Raw genomic sequence first — 14,535 nt, forward strand, 5'->3', positions numbered from 1 at the left:
GCTAGGATACCTAGGAAAAACAGCGCTCACTCCAAAATTCAAGGTATCCAATTAGGACAAAAGGTAAGCTCTGTATTTTAATATGCAAATGATCCCTGAAAGAGCCCCACTTGGTGCTAGTCATAGCAGCCACCTCCTTCGAAAAGTTGGGAAGTGATAAGGTTACAAATTTAGGCCCCAATCCTGCAAACGCATATCAATGGGACTAGTCACATGGTTAAAGTTAAGAATGTGCGTAAGTGGCTACAGGACCAGGGCCATAATGCGTCTACACTACAATAAATAACCCATGGCACCAAGTCTCTGAGCCCAGGTCAATGGACTTGGGCTTGCAGGGCTCAGGCTGCAGGTTCTAAGAATTGCAGTGTAATTCTCCCCCCTCCCAGGGTTTCAGAGCCTGGGCTCCAGCCTGAGTCTGAATGTCTACACTGCAATTTTTAGCCCCACAGCCCAAGCCCTGTGAGCTGGAGTCATCTGACCTGGGCTAGCTGTGGGTCATTTATTGCAGTGTAGATGTATTAAGGTCCTGATCCTGCAATCACAATGAGGACAAAAGTAAAAACCTAGCTCTCAGCGAGCTTATGAACATAAGAGGTGCCATTCTGGGTCAGACCATCTTGCCCAGGATCCTGTCTCTGACAATAGCCCATACCAGTAATATTCCCCTCAATGGGAATACTACTACAGGAAGAGTGCTAAATACAGCTACTGAAAACAGACACATTTTACATTCCTAAGAGTCAATGTATCCTGTAATGGCACAGAATTCTCTAGTGTGCTGCTTATAGAAAAAATCCAGCAAGGTTTAAGACATTGGAATATATTCCTCAGATTGACACTGACCGGGTATAAAACACTAAAAGGAACATTCTGCTGAGATCCCTCCTTTTATTTCAAGTGCATTCTGACAGTGTATATTTTAATACTTTTTTTTTTAAAAAGATCCGTTCATGTAGTACATAGCTTCTTTGAAAAAACACTCCCTGGTGGGCTAGAACTAAACTTCCTGAAAGGCTGTAACACAGGTCATCAGCTCTGTTACACAGGTTGCAGTATGAACCTCGAGCACCAGAGTTTATTCCTTTCCAAATTACAGTCGAGGATTTGACTGTATCTTGCTGATCCATCCACATTTTAATTTCCTCTGAACAGATCTGTCTTGCAGGATGCTGGAAATCCCCAAACCCACTGGAGCTGCAAGACGGGCTGTTTCCGCCTGTAGTTCCAATAAAACGTTAATGTATACTAATAGCAAAGCAAAAAGGATTAGGGAGAAACCTCGGAAGCACTGACTTTTATAATGATCAGGACATCTATGCTGAATAAGAGTTTGGGAGCAAACTGTCAACTATTGCACTTTCATGTCAATGCAGGAAAATAAACCTTTTAAAAAAAAACCCCAATCCCCTACTAATTTTTACTGTTTGGGGCAGGAGAGGAGGAAAGATGATTTCCTGGGGACAGGCCCAACAATTTACCAGCATCGGGGAGGAAGCATTGTCTAGTGACTAGGGTGCCTGGGACGCAGAAGACCCAGGTTCAAGACCCTGCTCTCCCAAGGCCTTTCAGTGTGACCTTGACCAAGTCACTTGGTCTCTCTGAGTACGTCTACACTGCAGCTGGGAGGGAGCCTCCCAGGCTAGGTAGACAGACGTGCTGTGATGGGGTTCATGCTAGCGTGCTAAAAATAGCTGGGTGGACATTGTGGCACTGGCAGAGGCTCAGGCTTCACTGCCTGCGCTTGGACCCAGGGAGCAGGGTTGTGGCCTTCGCTGGTGCAGCAGCGTCCCCACAGCTGTGAGCCCGTCTAGCTCCCATCTGTCTGCCTGGGTCGGGAGGTTCCCTCCCAGCCACAGTGTAGATGTACCCTCAGTGCCTCATCTGTAACATGGGGATATCACACTTCTCTACCTCACAGGGGGTTTGTGAGGATAAATACATGAAATGGGGCTACGTAAATACTTAAGACACATTGCAGGAAACCCAGAACGGTGGTGTGAGCATATACTCCTGCAAGTTTGGGTCTCTTGCCACTTGCTCTGCTGAACTGTACCTGCTCACAAGTTCCATCACCTATTGTAAACTCAAACTTAACCCCAACTGAAGCCAACCTGGTACCCTTTCACTGTGTGCCGCAGTCTAATGACATCAACCATGACAAGACTCCAAATTGGAGTTAGAGAAAAATGTATATTAACCCTGTCACATTTCAAATCCTGTTTTTGTCATTCTTCGTTTTTGGCCTTTGTTGCACATTTGGGCCATGCAGGATGGAAGGTTCCACTTTTAACCAGCTCCAGGACAATCCACTCACCAATGTTTGATGGTATCAGTAAAAATATCAGAGATTGTCAAAACCAAGTTTCAGAGTAACAGCCGTGTTAGTCTGTATTCGCAAAAAGAAAAGAAGTACTTGTGGCACCTTAGAGACTAACCAAGTTATTTGAGCATGAGCTTTCGTGAGCTGCAGCTCACTTCATCAGATGCATGCCGTGGAAACTGCAGCAGACTTTATATATACACAGAGAATATGAAGAAATACCTCCTCCCACCCCATTGTCCAGCTGGTAATAGCTTATCTAAAGTGATCATCAGGTGGGCCATTTCCAGCACAAATCCAGGTTTTCTCACCCTCCACCCCCCCCCACAAATTCACTCTCCTGCTGGATCATCAGGTGGGCCATTTCCAGCACAAATCCAGGTTTTCTCACCCTCCACCCCCCCCCCCCCCACAAATTCACTCTCCTGCTGGGCTATCACCAGCAGGAGAGTGAATTTGTGTGTGGGGGGGTGGAGGGTGAGAAAACCTGGATTTGTGCTGGAAATGGCCCACCTGATGATCACTTTAGATAAGCTATTACCAGCTGGACAATGGGGTGGGAGGAGGTATTTTTTCATATTCTCTGTGTATATATAAAGTCTGCTGCAGTTTCCACGGCATGCATCTGATGAAGTGAGCTGTAGCTCACGAAAGCTCATGCTCAAATAAATTGGTTAGTCTCTAAGGTGCCACAAGTCCTCCTTTTCTTTTTGTCAAAACCAAGTCACTTTAAAACCATCTCTCTGAGAGATTCTAACCCAATCCCAGCTGGTTGGTGGCTCCATGGTTTACACAGAGACCGTGGTGTGTGGCCAGGGGAGGGAGAATGCTGAGAGACACCGAATTGTTTGTTGTTTGAAAGCGAGCATCCCAAAATCCAGGGATTTTCAAGTATCAGCAGAGACACCGTATAAACCAGAGGTGCTGCATACATCATCAGACGGTTGAGGTGCCAGATATAAACAGAATTTCCATGTACAGGCTCCTTAAACAATGTTAGGCTGAGTTAATCTGACCACAGCTGAATTTCTGCCCTTAATTTATATTGTCATTGAGCAAAAGGCGCTCTAATGGCGTATGAGAGAGCATTAGCCATGGCTATTGTAGCCTTTTATTTTATGTAAAGTGAATTTTGTAATGTGGTATTACACCACCGTGGATTTGGCTCTGGTGGCTACAGTTTCAAGCTTAACAGAGTCAAAGTCACCTCTGCTACTTGCTTTAGAGGTAGAGTCTTTAGGAACACATAAAGACCCAGGGTAGTGACCACACAGACAGTCACAAGTACAAGGTCTAGACCAGTGGTTCCCAAACTTGTTCCACCGCTTGTGCCGGGAAAGCCCCTGGTGGGCAGACCCGGTTTGTTTACCTGCCGCATCCGCAGGTTCGGATGATTGCAGCTCCCAGTGGCCGCGGTTCACTGCTCCAGGCCAATGGGAGCTGCTGGAAGCGGCGAGGGCCGAGGGATGTACTGGAGGCTGCTTCCAGCAGCTCCCATTGGCCTGGAGCAGTGAACCACGGCCACTGGGAGCCGCGATCGGCCAAACCTGCGAATGCGGCAGGTAAACAAACAGGCCCGGCCCGCCAGGGGCTTTCCCTGCACAAGCGGCAGAACAAGTTTGGGAACCACTGGGCTAGACTATTTTACAAGTTTTATTAAAGTTACAATTAAAGTTCTGATTACCCAGGCATACAGAAATGTTATACAGACCTGTGCACAAGTTACAAATATAGTTATACTCACATCCTTAGCAGTGTTAAGGTCTGATAGGTCTCTCATGGCTTGATCATCGGTAGAGGGATGGTTCCTGCTGGAGTCTCCCATAGGGAGCTCAATATTCCCGTTTGGGGCATCCCCTTTTTATAATGTGGTTCTGTTTATAGCTACATTCTGTGCATGTCCATAAAAGTGTCAACCCTCTTTTCTCTTACTGGTCTGTGTCCCCTGGAAACTTAAGGGACCCCAATATTCTACAGGCTGTGTAAGTTCCCTTTATTCTCATTAGCATCGACGCACAGCCTGTATTCTATGGTTAAGACACATGTTGGAGACAGATGCACCTTTACAGTATTTTTATGATCTAATATTAATCTTCTGCAGCGGTGCTGGAACAATTTTGACAGTGGGGGTGCTGAGAACCATTGAACCAAACTGTAAACCCTGCATATAATGGAAACCACTTCAAGATGGGGGCTACAGCACCCCCTGCACCCCTAGTTCCAGCACCTATGATCTTCTGGGTAATTTTTCACAGTATTACTACTTGGTACCTCTTTTCCCATAATCTTAGGACATCAGGTTATTTTCCGGTTACTTATGTCATCATTTCTTGTCTCCAAGGCCTTAAATAGCAAAGCTAAAGTCTTGCAGGCCTCAGCCCACAGGTTCTTCCATTTCAGCTTATCTTACTCATGTCTGATACTTGGTTCCTCTAAATACTGATCAATCTCATACTTTTATAATCCTACAAATTAACTCTAATTAACATACAATGAATATATATAACATATTGATTAATCATAACATCACACAATAAGTGGATAATAAACTGAAATCATTGGCTACACTATTAACTTTCTGGCTTGTGGCCCTTTTTATCACTTTCTTGTCTTCCAATTTGTAATAAACTGAAGATTCACGATCATTACATTACAGCATAACAGAGAATACACCTGCATGGTCCTCTCCAGGGGGAGAAGGAGATCCCATTGTCGGGACTGGAAGGGTGTCCTACTCTGGGTAACATTTATCCAAGCTCAGGTATTGGAGGAATATTTCATTGGCATATGAGATATCTTCTGTCAGGTGCCTCTACCCTGCCCTTGCAAGGGGTAGAGACTTGATGATCTGACAGGCCTTTCCCATCGTCTAAGCTCTGATCCGATGATTGTTCCCCATGATAGGGTTCCCAGAACTTTGCTATAAGCATTGCCTTCATCCTCAGAGCCCAAACAAATACTTAGGACTCAGCTGATGAGGCAAAGGCCTTCAATAGGAGCAGGATCACCTTGCGTTTCTCTGTTCTGTTAGGTTCCTCCTAGTCTGGTCTCAGCAAGGGCCTGAGCCAACGCCCACTGGAGAGATTTTCCATTGACTTCAATGAAAGTTGGATTTGGCCCCCTCATGAGGTACTGAGCATCTTTCTCCTCTCTATCCATTAAGGCTCTATGGATGTCAATTAATCTTTGAGACCAGTGTCTGTTTTTCAAACCCTAAATAAACAAAACAACATTCATTTCAAAGCAAATAAATACATTTTCCCAACGTGGCTCGAGTTGCCCCTGGAGGAGGCTGAGTTCTGGTATATTAATTCGTAATTTCATAAATTTCCATCAACTTTCTCACAGTTAGGCTCACAACTGGGGTAAGCCTACTAGGCCCCAATTATCACTGTCAGGAACTATGGGCTAGAGTTCCCACAGCTGAGCCTGGTGCTAACCCACTCAGTCCTCAGCCTGGTTAAAGAGACCACCTGGGCTGTGGCAGAATCTCCTGATTGGCCCGCCCACCTTAATGGCTGCAAGGAGCCAATAGGTCTGCATTTAAGCTCAGCTCCAGGCTTGTTCCTGTCTGCTTCCTGCTGCTGGCTCTGAACCTTGGCTTATCTCCTGGCTCCACCAGCTAAGTTGGCCTCTGGCTCTACCCACTGGGCTGGGCAGCAGTGCTAATCATTGGGATAGCCTCTTACTCTAACCCAGGGATTGGCAACCTTTAGCCCACAGTCCACCAGGGTAAGCCAGGCCGGTTTGTTTACCTGCCGCGTCCACAGGTTTGGCCCATCACAGCTCCTCCTGGCCACGGTTCACCGCTCCAGGACACTGAGGGCTGCGGGAAGTGACGTGGGCCGAGGGATGTGCTGACCGCTGCTTTCCGCAGCCCCCATTGGCCTGGAGCAGCGAACCGCAGCCAGTGGGAGCAGCAATCGGCCGAACCTGCAGACGTGGCAGGTAAACAAACCAGCCTGGCCCACCAGGGGACTTACCCTGGTGGGCTGTGGGCCAATGTTGCCGATCCCTGCTGTAACCACTAGGTCAGACCAACTTGTCCCTGACAACCACTACAGGTCCCCTCAATGAGGCCTGGATCACAGCTCAGGAAACATTGTTCTAAAAGGATACATGATAAAGGTAAAGAGCAGATTCAGATTAGTACACTCAACTACAGCAAAGAGGTGAAGTAGGGTGACCGGATGTCCCTTTTTTAAAGGGACAGTCCCATTTTTGGGGACTTTTTCTTATACAGGCACCTATTCCCCCCCCATCCCCTGTCCCATTTTTTCACAGTTGCTATCTGGTAACCCTAGGGCGAAGTACTGTAACTCCCTGTTCAGTGTGTGTGCACCATGTCTCCCCGGAGGCCTGATCCATAGTTGTCAGGAACCTATCACAGTTCCTCATTAGGAGCTTATTTCTCTCGCTCAAGCAGTGAAGGTCGCCGCTCTTTGTTCTGAAGATCCTGGTTCAATCCCTCCGACAACTAAGACTTGGGACAGAGACTATCTTTTTGCTCTGTGTTTGTACAGCACCTAGCACAAGGGGATCCTGGGCCATGATGGGGGGCTCCTAGCTACTCCTGCAATACAAATAATTAATAATAAGATGATGTGGTGACAAACACATTGGAGTTAATAGTCAACAGCAGAGAGAAAGAGATGTGTGTAAGGGAAGCATACTGGGCATTCACTCACCAGAGCTCTGTGAGAGAGTTGGGACAAAACATGAAAAGCATGTGAGTGCACTTGATCTTGCAAAAAGGAAATAAAAACATGCAAAATGTCATGACTTTTTTCCCCTCAAAAGGAGGTGATTTTTTGAGCAAATGGTCCTGGTTTAAAGCAAAACTTTCAACACTTCAAAATGCTGTTGAGGTCAGCATCAATGCTCACATTATAAAAACACAGGTAAATAGTCCCATGTTTCAATGCAAAAGCCACATTTTGGAGAGAGGGGGGAAAATGAAGCTACATTTGCGGATGGTTTAATAAAAAATCCCCAAATGAAATTGTGAAAATGTTCATCAACCCACTGACAGTTTCCCTCAGTCCTAATGCTCGTGGGGACACAAAGCTGCTTCTAAGCCAGCACTGGAGGAGTATGCATGTACATGATCCAGCAGGAGATCCATTACAATTCTAACCCAACCCTTAGGGGATGTGACTTTGTCTTTACCCTGGTTATAGATAATTAAAAGCTGATTGGATCAACTTCAAAGTAGCTCTCTGTTCCCTATACAGCCATCATCCTGATATGACAAGGCTTGGAGCAGGGGTACTGCTCAATCACTGCCCATGTGCTGTGTGTCTGCACAGTTTGGTATGGCTCTGTGATAAGAGAAAGTACTCTTCCCACCCACTCCTTATATTGCTGGGATTCTCTTTCAGCTACAGTCCACATATGGGGCCCACAACCAGCTGGGTTGTAGGGACATCATTCCATGACATGTCAAGGGGCAGCGCTTGTATCCCCTATTTCCTGTCCAAGGCTCCCATGAGGGAGGGAAGTATTATCACCCCATTTTACAGCTGGGGAGCTGATACACAGAACAGCTAAGTGATTTGCTGGAGGTCAGTCAGGAGGTCTATAAGAGAGCAGGGACTTGAACCCAGGACATCTGAATCTCAGGCTAGGGTAGCACTCCACCCTCCAGGCTATCCTTCCTCACCTTTACCTCTTCTACTGCATGTACTGATCCTGTAGTGGTTTGAGCATTGGCCTGCTAAACCCAGGGTTGTGAGTTCAATCCTTGAGGGGGCCATTTAGGGGCAAAAATTGGGGATTGGTCCTGCTTCAAGCAGGGGGTTGGATTAGATGACCTCCTGAGGTCCCTTCCAACCCTAACCTTCTATGATTCTATGTAACCAATAGTCTGGTGGGGCAATGACAGCACAGTGCCATGGCCAGGCAAGGACCAGAGACTAGGGGTGAAATCCTGGCTCCATTGAATTCAATAGGAGCTTTGCCACTGACTTCAGTGGGGTCAGGATTTCATGGTGGGTCTTGGGCTGCTGGGCTGGAAGGAAGCATCTTGTAGCAGTTGCTCATGCGGCCCTCTTGCAGAGGATTTCTGTTGGGAGCCATGGCCAGCCCTTTGCTGGAGGGAAGGTTTCTGTACTGGCAACTTGGTAGGAGGAGAATAGTCATAGGGTGTGTGGGGCGTGGGATGACTTCTCACCAAAAGAAAATCTCCCCCCACTCTCCCTTGTGCAGGCTTTATCTGGTTTCCAGCAAGCAGGGGGTTAACTCTCTGCCTGGCCCTCACACAGCTGTAGAGGGTGGAGTAATAAGCCAGGGCTGGGCCAATCAATGTCCCAGTAGGAATATAAGCCAGGATAAAGGCAGCTGCTATAGAGGCAGGTTTCAGGATAGGGATTGGGCTCTTTATCTGCTCAATGGGACTGATGTGAGGCTTAAAATGCAGGGGTGTGAAATGAGCTGCTTAGGTAGAATGGGCCCTGGAAGGGTAAAGAGTTTATCCAAAGGCTCCACAGAGTGAGGTGGAAACAAAACTGCTACAGTAATAGTGGGGATCCTTCTTTAGGGGGCTTGCCTGCTTCTGGGGAAGTTCAGCTTCCTCTCTGGGTGCTGCTAGCCTGTCCCAATACCCCTGAAAAGCCATGCTTTTTAACCTGTGAAATGCACCAGATTGCAGTGTGGTGGGGATATATTAAAACAAAATATTTTTGGGGTGGCCAATTGCCCTGAAATTTTATCCCCATTCTCAAACACATGGTTGTACATCCATAGATCTTAAGGCTAGGTGGTACCATGGTGATCATCTAGTCTGACTTCTTGCATAATACAGGTCAGAGAGGCTCATTGTGTGTTGAGCCCAATAACTCGTGGCTGAATGAGATAATGTCTCTAAGATATCTAGCCTTGACTTAAAGACTCCAAGCAATGGAGAATTCTCAGTTTCCTTTGGCAGTGTCCCAATGGTTCACCACCCCTCACAAGTAAGAATTTGCAACTTATTTCTAGTCTGAACTTTGCTGACTTCCAGTCATGGGATCTTCTTTTTAACTTTGCTAAAAGAGAGCCCTCTGGCCTCAGATCTCTTCTCCCCACATAGGTAATCATAGACCATGACCATGTCCAATGCATCTACTTTGTTTTGACTACTGACCAGTGTGTAGGGTCAAGAAAAACTAAGATGTGACCATAAGGGAAAATTACTTCAGCCCCCTCAAGTAGCTGAATTAATATTCACGCTGTGAGGGCTTTGTCTACACTGGAAATGCTACAGTTCCCATGCTGAAGCTGTACCGCTGTATGCTTCAGTGTAGACACTACCTATGCGGACAGAAAGCATTCTCTTGTCAGTGGAGGTAATCCACTTCCCCCAGAGGTGGCAGCTAGGTTGACAGAAGAATTCTTCTATTGACCTAATGCTGTCTACAGGGGGACTTAGGTCAGCTGAACTATGCTGCTCGAGGCTGTGGATTTTTTACACTCCTGAGCAATGTAGCTGGGTTGATCCAATTTTCTAGTGTAGAGCAGCCCTAAGGGCCTGTCATCCTGAACGATGTGCCCTTATCTCCAACCTGGCACAATCCAACATCTCCAGAGCTGTGGGTGATGGTGCCTCTCCCTGAGAGCTGCCATTGCACTGATGCTTCCCAGTAGCCAGGCTAGTCTGCTGAAGGCACACGATGGCTGGGGGGAGAGTGTCTGTCGGGGACACAGGAAGGCTGGGGGGAGAGTGCCTGTTGGGGACATAGGAAGTGCACCCGGAAGCAGGAGAAAGACAGGCGGCTTCTGAAGTAATTGCAAGGTGAGTTCTGTGACTGATTTGTATTTATCTGGTTATGTTGCATTAGCTGTGGTTTAATTATTAATAGCAGGTAGGAATACAGGCAACCTACCAGAACCAAGGGAGTACAAAGGCAGACCCCTTTGGGGTTCACAAACCTTCCTTTGGGGACCCCGACTTATCCTTTGCTGTGCAAATACGGGTGTCCTTCTAGGCAAATAAGAGACAGCATAAACTAGTGATTAAAGCACAGACTTGGGACTGTACTTTCTATTCCTGGCTCTGCCAATGACTTACTGTGTGACCTTGGGCAAGTCTCTGCTCTGCTCTGTGCCTCAGTTTCCCCCATTTGTAAAGTGGGGATAGGGATAGTTAGCTACTTCCCAGGGGTGTCTGAGATATGCATCATTCATGTCTACATACTACTCTCAGATCCCTAGATGCCAAGTACAAAGAGTTCTTATTAACTTACCTTTAAAAAACATTGACAGTTTCTTGCTATTCTCATGTTTCATAAGTTGAGGATTTCTTCCTGTGTCCCAAATGGTGTCATTGTATTGTCAAGACAGTTGTTTTGTGGCTAAATATTAATTTCTTACATGCAAGACATTTTTAATTGTAATTTTGCTGAATAGTTCATTCCTTTGTGATTAGATGCAGTGGTTAGAAAATATTTTCTATAACTCTGCAGCTTCCCTTTAACTTTCAAGACAGACCAAATAAACCTTTAAATCAAGGGATAGGATTAAATCAAAGAAGAGCATTAATCATCAAAAATACTAGCAGAATACAGACAGGTCAATGTGAATAATTACTGCTCAGATGCTAATTATGCACCACTACACAAATGTAACATATTAAACACACTGCTAACATGAATGGCCTCTCGACCATATTGCTTTGTCCCTCACAGCTATCCTACTGTTCTCTCTGCATGGGAGTAATTCAAACATCTGCTAACATAGGCACATCCCAAAATATATTTCTGCTAACTCTCACACAAACTGGGGAGACCTTAGCAGACAGAAAAGAGAAAGGGGAAGAATCTGGAACTTGGACCTAGGGAGTCTATGGAGACTTGGGTTTAAGGAAGGGCCGATTCTGGGGAGCTTGAGATAGAAAAGTGCTTTTACTGGCCTGATCCCAGATATATGTGTGACTTCCTCCTTGTCTGACCTACAGCTTAACCAGGTGTTGAGTGGCCACTTCTGCCACCTTTGGTCGGAAAACTCATTTCTTGGCTTCCAGCTTTTTAATAAGGGGCCTGATCCAGTCCCTCCTGGAGTCAATGGAAAGATTCCCGTTGATTAGAATAGGCCCTGGATCAGACCCTAAAGGAACTGAATGCTGGTGAAGGTGCTGAACAGACAGCCCTGGGCATGCTTCTCGGCTATCCTGCACTTTCTACGGTCACTTACATCTGTGCAAACTAAGCACGAGTAACATGCTGCTGCAAATGAGTGGAGAGCTCTCATCTGACTGTATCTTAATCCACTGTGCACGGGTGCTGCTCTTCTTCTGTGCTTGCCCAGCGACTAGCACACTGGGGTCCTGGCCCGTTACTGGAGCAATGCAAACCACTGGCCAAGCTTGCAAGGCCGTACGTTCAACTCAGTGGCATTTCTCAGTATCTGGAATGCAATGACTTTTGGACACCACATCCAATCAATTCCAACAGTTCAGGGACTGTTCTATGAATGCACAGAACCCTATTGATTTTGGCGAACATTGGAAAACCAGGAGGAGGAAGTGGGGCATACATAAAGCCCCTGGTATCTGGTTAGCAGAGCTAGCTCCTTCAACCACCTTGGTAATTGTCTGTAGAACAAAGAATCTTAAACGGGGAGAAAAGTCAAACATTTCCTTGAGCTTTGTCTGTTGTATTTCAGTGCTAACAGTGACCAGCGGTGCTCCACTCTTTATATCGTCCCCAACCTACCCAGAGTCACTGCCAGGATGGGGAAGGTTGGTCTTGTGGCTGAGGCACTGTTAGACTCAAGAGACTTGGGTTCAACTTCCACCTCTTCTGCAGACTGTTTGTGTGACTTTGGGCTCGCTGGGCCTTAGACTCCTGATCTGTAAACTGGGGATAGTAACACACCCTCTGTGTTTTAGCTAGGTAGACTGTAAGCTCCTCAGAACTGGCTCACTGTGCGTGCCTGTTCAATGGGGTCCTGATCTTACCTGGGGCCTCCGAGTGCCACCAGAACTCATCTAAGAATAAATTCTAGGATGGATTTAGCTTCATAGGAGGAGGCACAACTCCTGCATCCTCTGAAAGGGGCCTGCTACCAACCTATGGCACGGGGGCCAGACTCAGAGCAGCTTTATTTCCAACCGGTAGCTTTTGAAAGTGTGGCAGAGTACAACAAAGATGTAGAGACCCACACTTGGAAGGCACTGGCCTCTGGCCACAAGCAGCTTCTTAAAATGACTGCTTTCCAAGCAGGCACACCTGCCCCTTCTTAAAGGGGCCAGCGTGTAAGCAAGCACTCTCCCTCCTTTGTTAAGGAAGAATCTCCATCTCTGCTCCCTGACAGAGCAAGGTGACTCCTACCAGAAAATGCGGGATTCTGATAAGAGACACTAAAGAGGCCCAGGAGAGACCTCTGCATTTGATCTAACCCTGGGAGCATTCTGAGTGGAAATGATTTGCTTGCTGCTATTTTACAATAGCAGGTTAGGGTCTAGGATTTGTTTACTTCTTTCTTTTTCCCAAGGACAGACAGTAGAAGCTCCAGGGAGGGAGAGATGTTTATGCACAGTGAAGAGCAGGCCTTTTCTCTCCACTTTTGTTCGTCCATAGCCATCAGTCTGGCCTGGCTCAGAGGCTCTATGGCTACTTTTGCTGCATGGAAAACTGGGCTTCTTGCTCTTTCCTCATCTCTTCCCAGAATTCCCTCTGAGTTCTCTGGTTCTGCTGCAAACCTTACTAATCAAGTTCCCTTCCTACTAAGGTCTCAGCCCCAGTCCTGGAGAGCACCAGGCCAGATCATTAGGTCACAGCAGTAGTGGCCTTGAGGCCACCTGGATGTGTGTGGTCCTCTCTTTCGGTTGCATTTCCCTTCCCTCTCCACTTTCCAGTGATGTGGGCACGTTGGTGCTGCTCATGAACAGATCCTTTTACTTTACTGCACAGACAGCCAAGAATGAAAGGCATGGTTCCTGATCTCCACTGGTCAAGGACCAAAAGTGGAACAAAGCCTAGCAATGAGAGAGAAATAATAGCAAGAAGGGATGGAAGGAATGATTACTTCAGGATAAATAGCAATGTCTCTAACCTCTGCTCAGTGACACCAGGTCTCTGAGGCTGGAAAGCTTTCAGTCATGGCAGCAAGAGAAACCACAAGATCAGTATGGGATGGGAGCAGATTTGGTACTGAGATGAGGGATGTCCCCTATAACAATAGAGGGGTGTGTGTGTGAATGGCAAATTTCCCATCCCCCCCGAAACGGTTTAGGAGATGTGCAGGCTTCCTCTGGTAACAGATGAGATCAGCCAGACCCTGTGTCCTTCCCCTCACTCCAGCCCATCTGTTCCAGCCTCTTTTACAAGTATCTCTAAGGGATCAGAGGCCAGGAGGGAAGGCTGTCGAGGAGGGGAGGCAAGTTATGCCCTGTCTTGTCAAGGTGGGCACAGCTCTCCTAGCCTGTAGTCTGGGAGAGGCTGTGGGTTCTGGGCTTACAATGAAGGGACAAAAATTTTCTGGGGAAGAGAGAAAGACTCTGTGTGTGTGTGTGTAGGGGAGCAACCTTACACTGTCACCTCCCTTCCAGCCAGAATGCTACTGACATCATGATTAATTTATCAGGTGCTTATGAATATGCAGATGAGGCTCCAGTTTCTAGGCTCCGCTTTCAGGAGAGAGGCTGTGTGATGAGGTTGCTGCTGCGTCTGCTGCCTTCTTAAGAAGAGAAATGTCCTGTAGTGGTGTTTCAAATATATAAATAAATGAATTCACCTCCAAATAAGTCAGGAACTCAACAGTCCCGCCTGAGCTGGGAGAGCTACGTATTTCCCTTTGTGGGTGGGGTTCTTACCCAACCAAGGAGTCAATTACTTTTTCTTGTGGGGGGACACATCTTTGTCAATGTTGTCAATTGCAGCCTCTTGTCTGTTTCAGTCCATAGGAGAAGGCAAAGAAACTTTTATCCCGGGAAATGTGGCAAGGCTTGATTTGCCCATAGGAATGAAGAGGGAGGGAGCTGACTACAGGTTGTGGGGGTGGGTAAGGCTGGGGGAAGGTATCTGGCTACTGGAGCACAGGGCCACAGGGTTCCCCAGGAGGTGAAGCCTCCACCAGCCGCTCCTTCCTCTTGCAGTTGCAGCCCTGGAAGGCAGAGGAACCGGTTGATCAGGCAGCCTGTTTATAGAGGGCCTGGAGGAGGGAAATGCTGGGGTGTGTGCGTGCATGTGCGTGTGGGAGGGGGCTGGTTAAAACAAGCTTCTGATGCAGCCTGTGGG

This window comes from Lepidochelys olivacea (genome assembly GCF_965140295.1).
Source record: "Lepidochelys olivacea isolate rLepOli2 genome assembly, chromosome: 16".
Lineage (NCBI taxonomy): Eukaryota > Metazoa > Chordata > Testudines > Cheloniidae > Lepidochelys > Lepidochelys olivacea.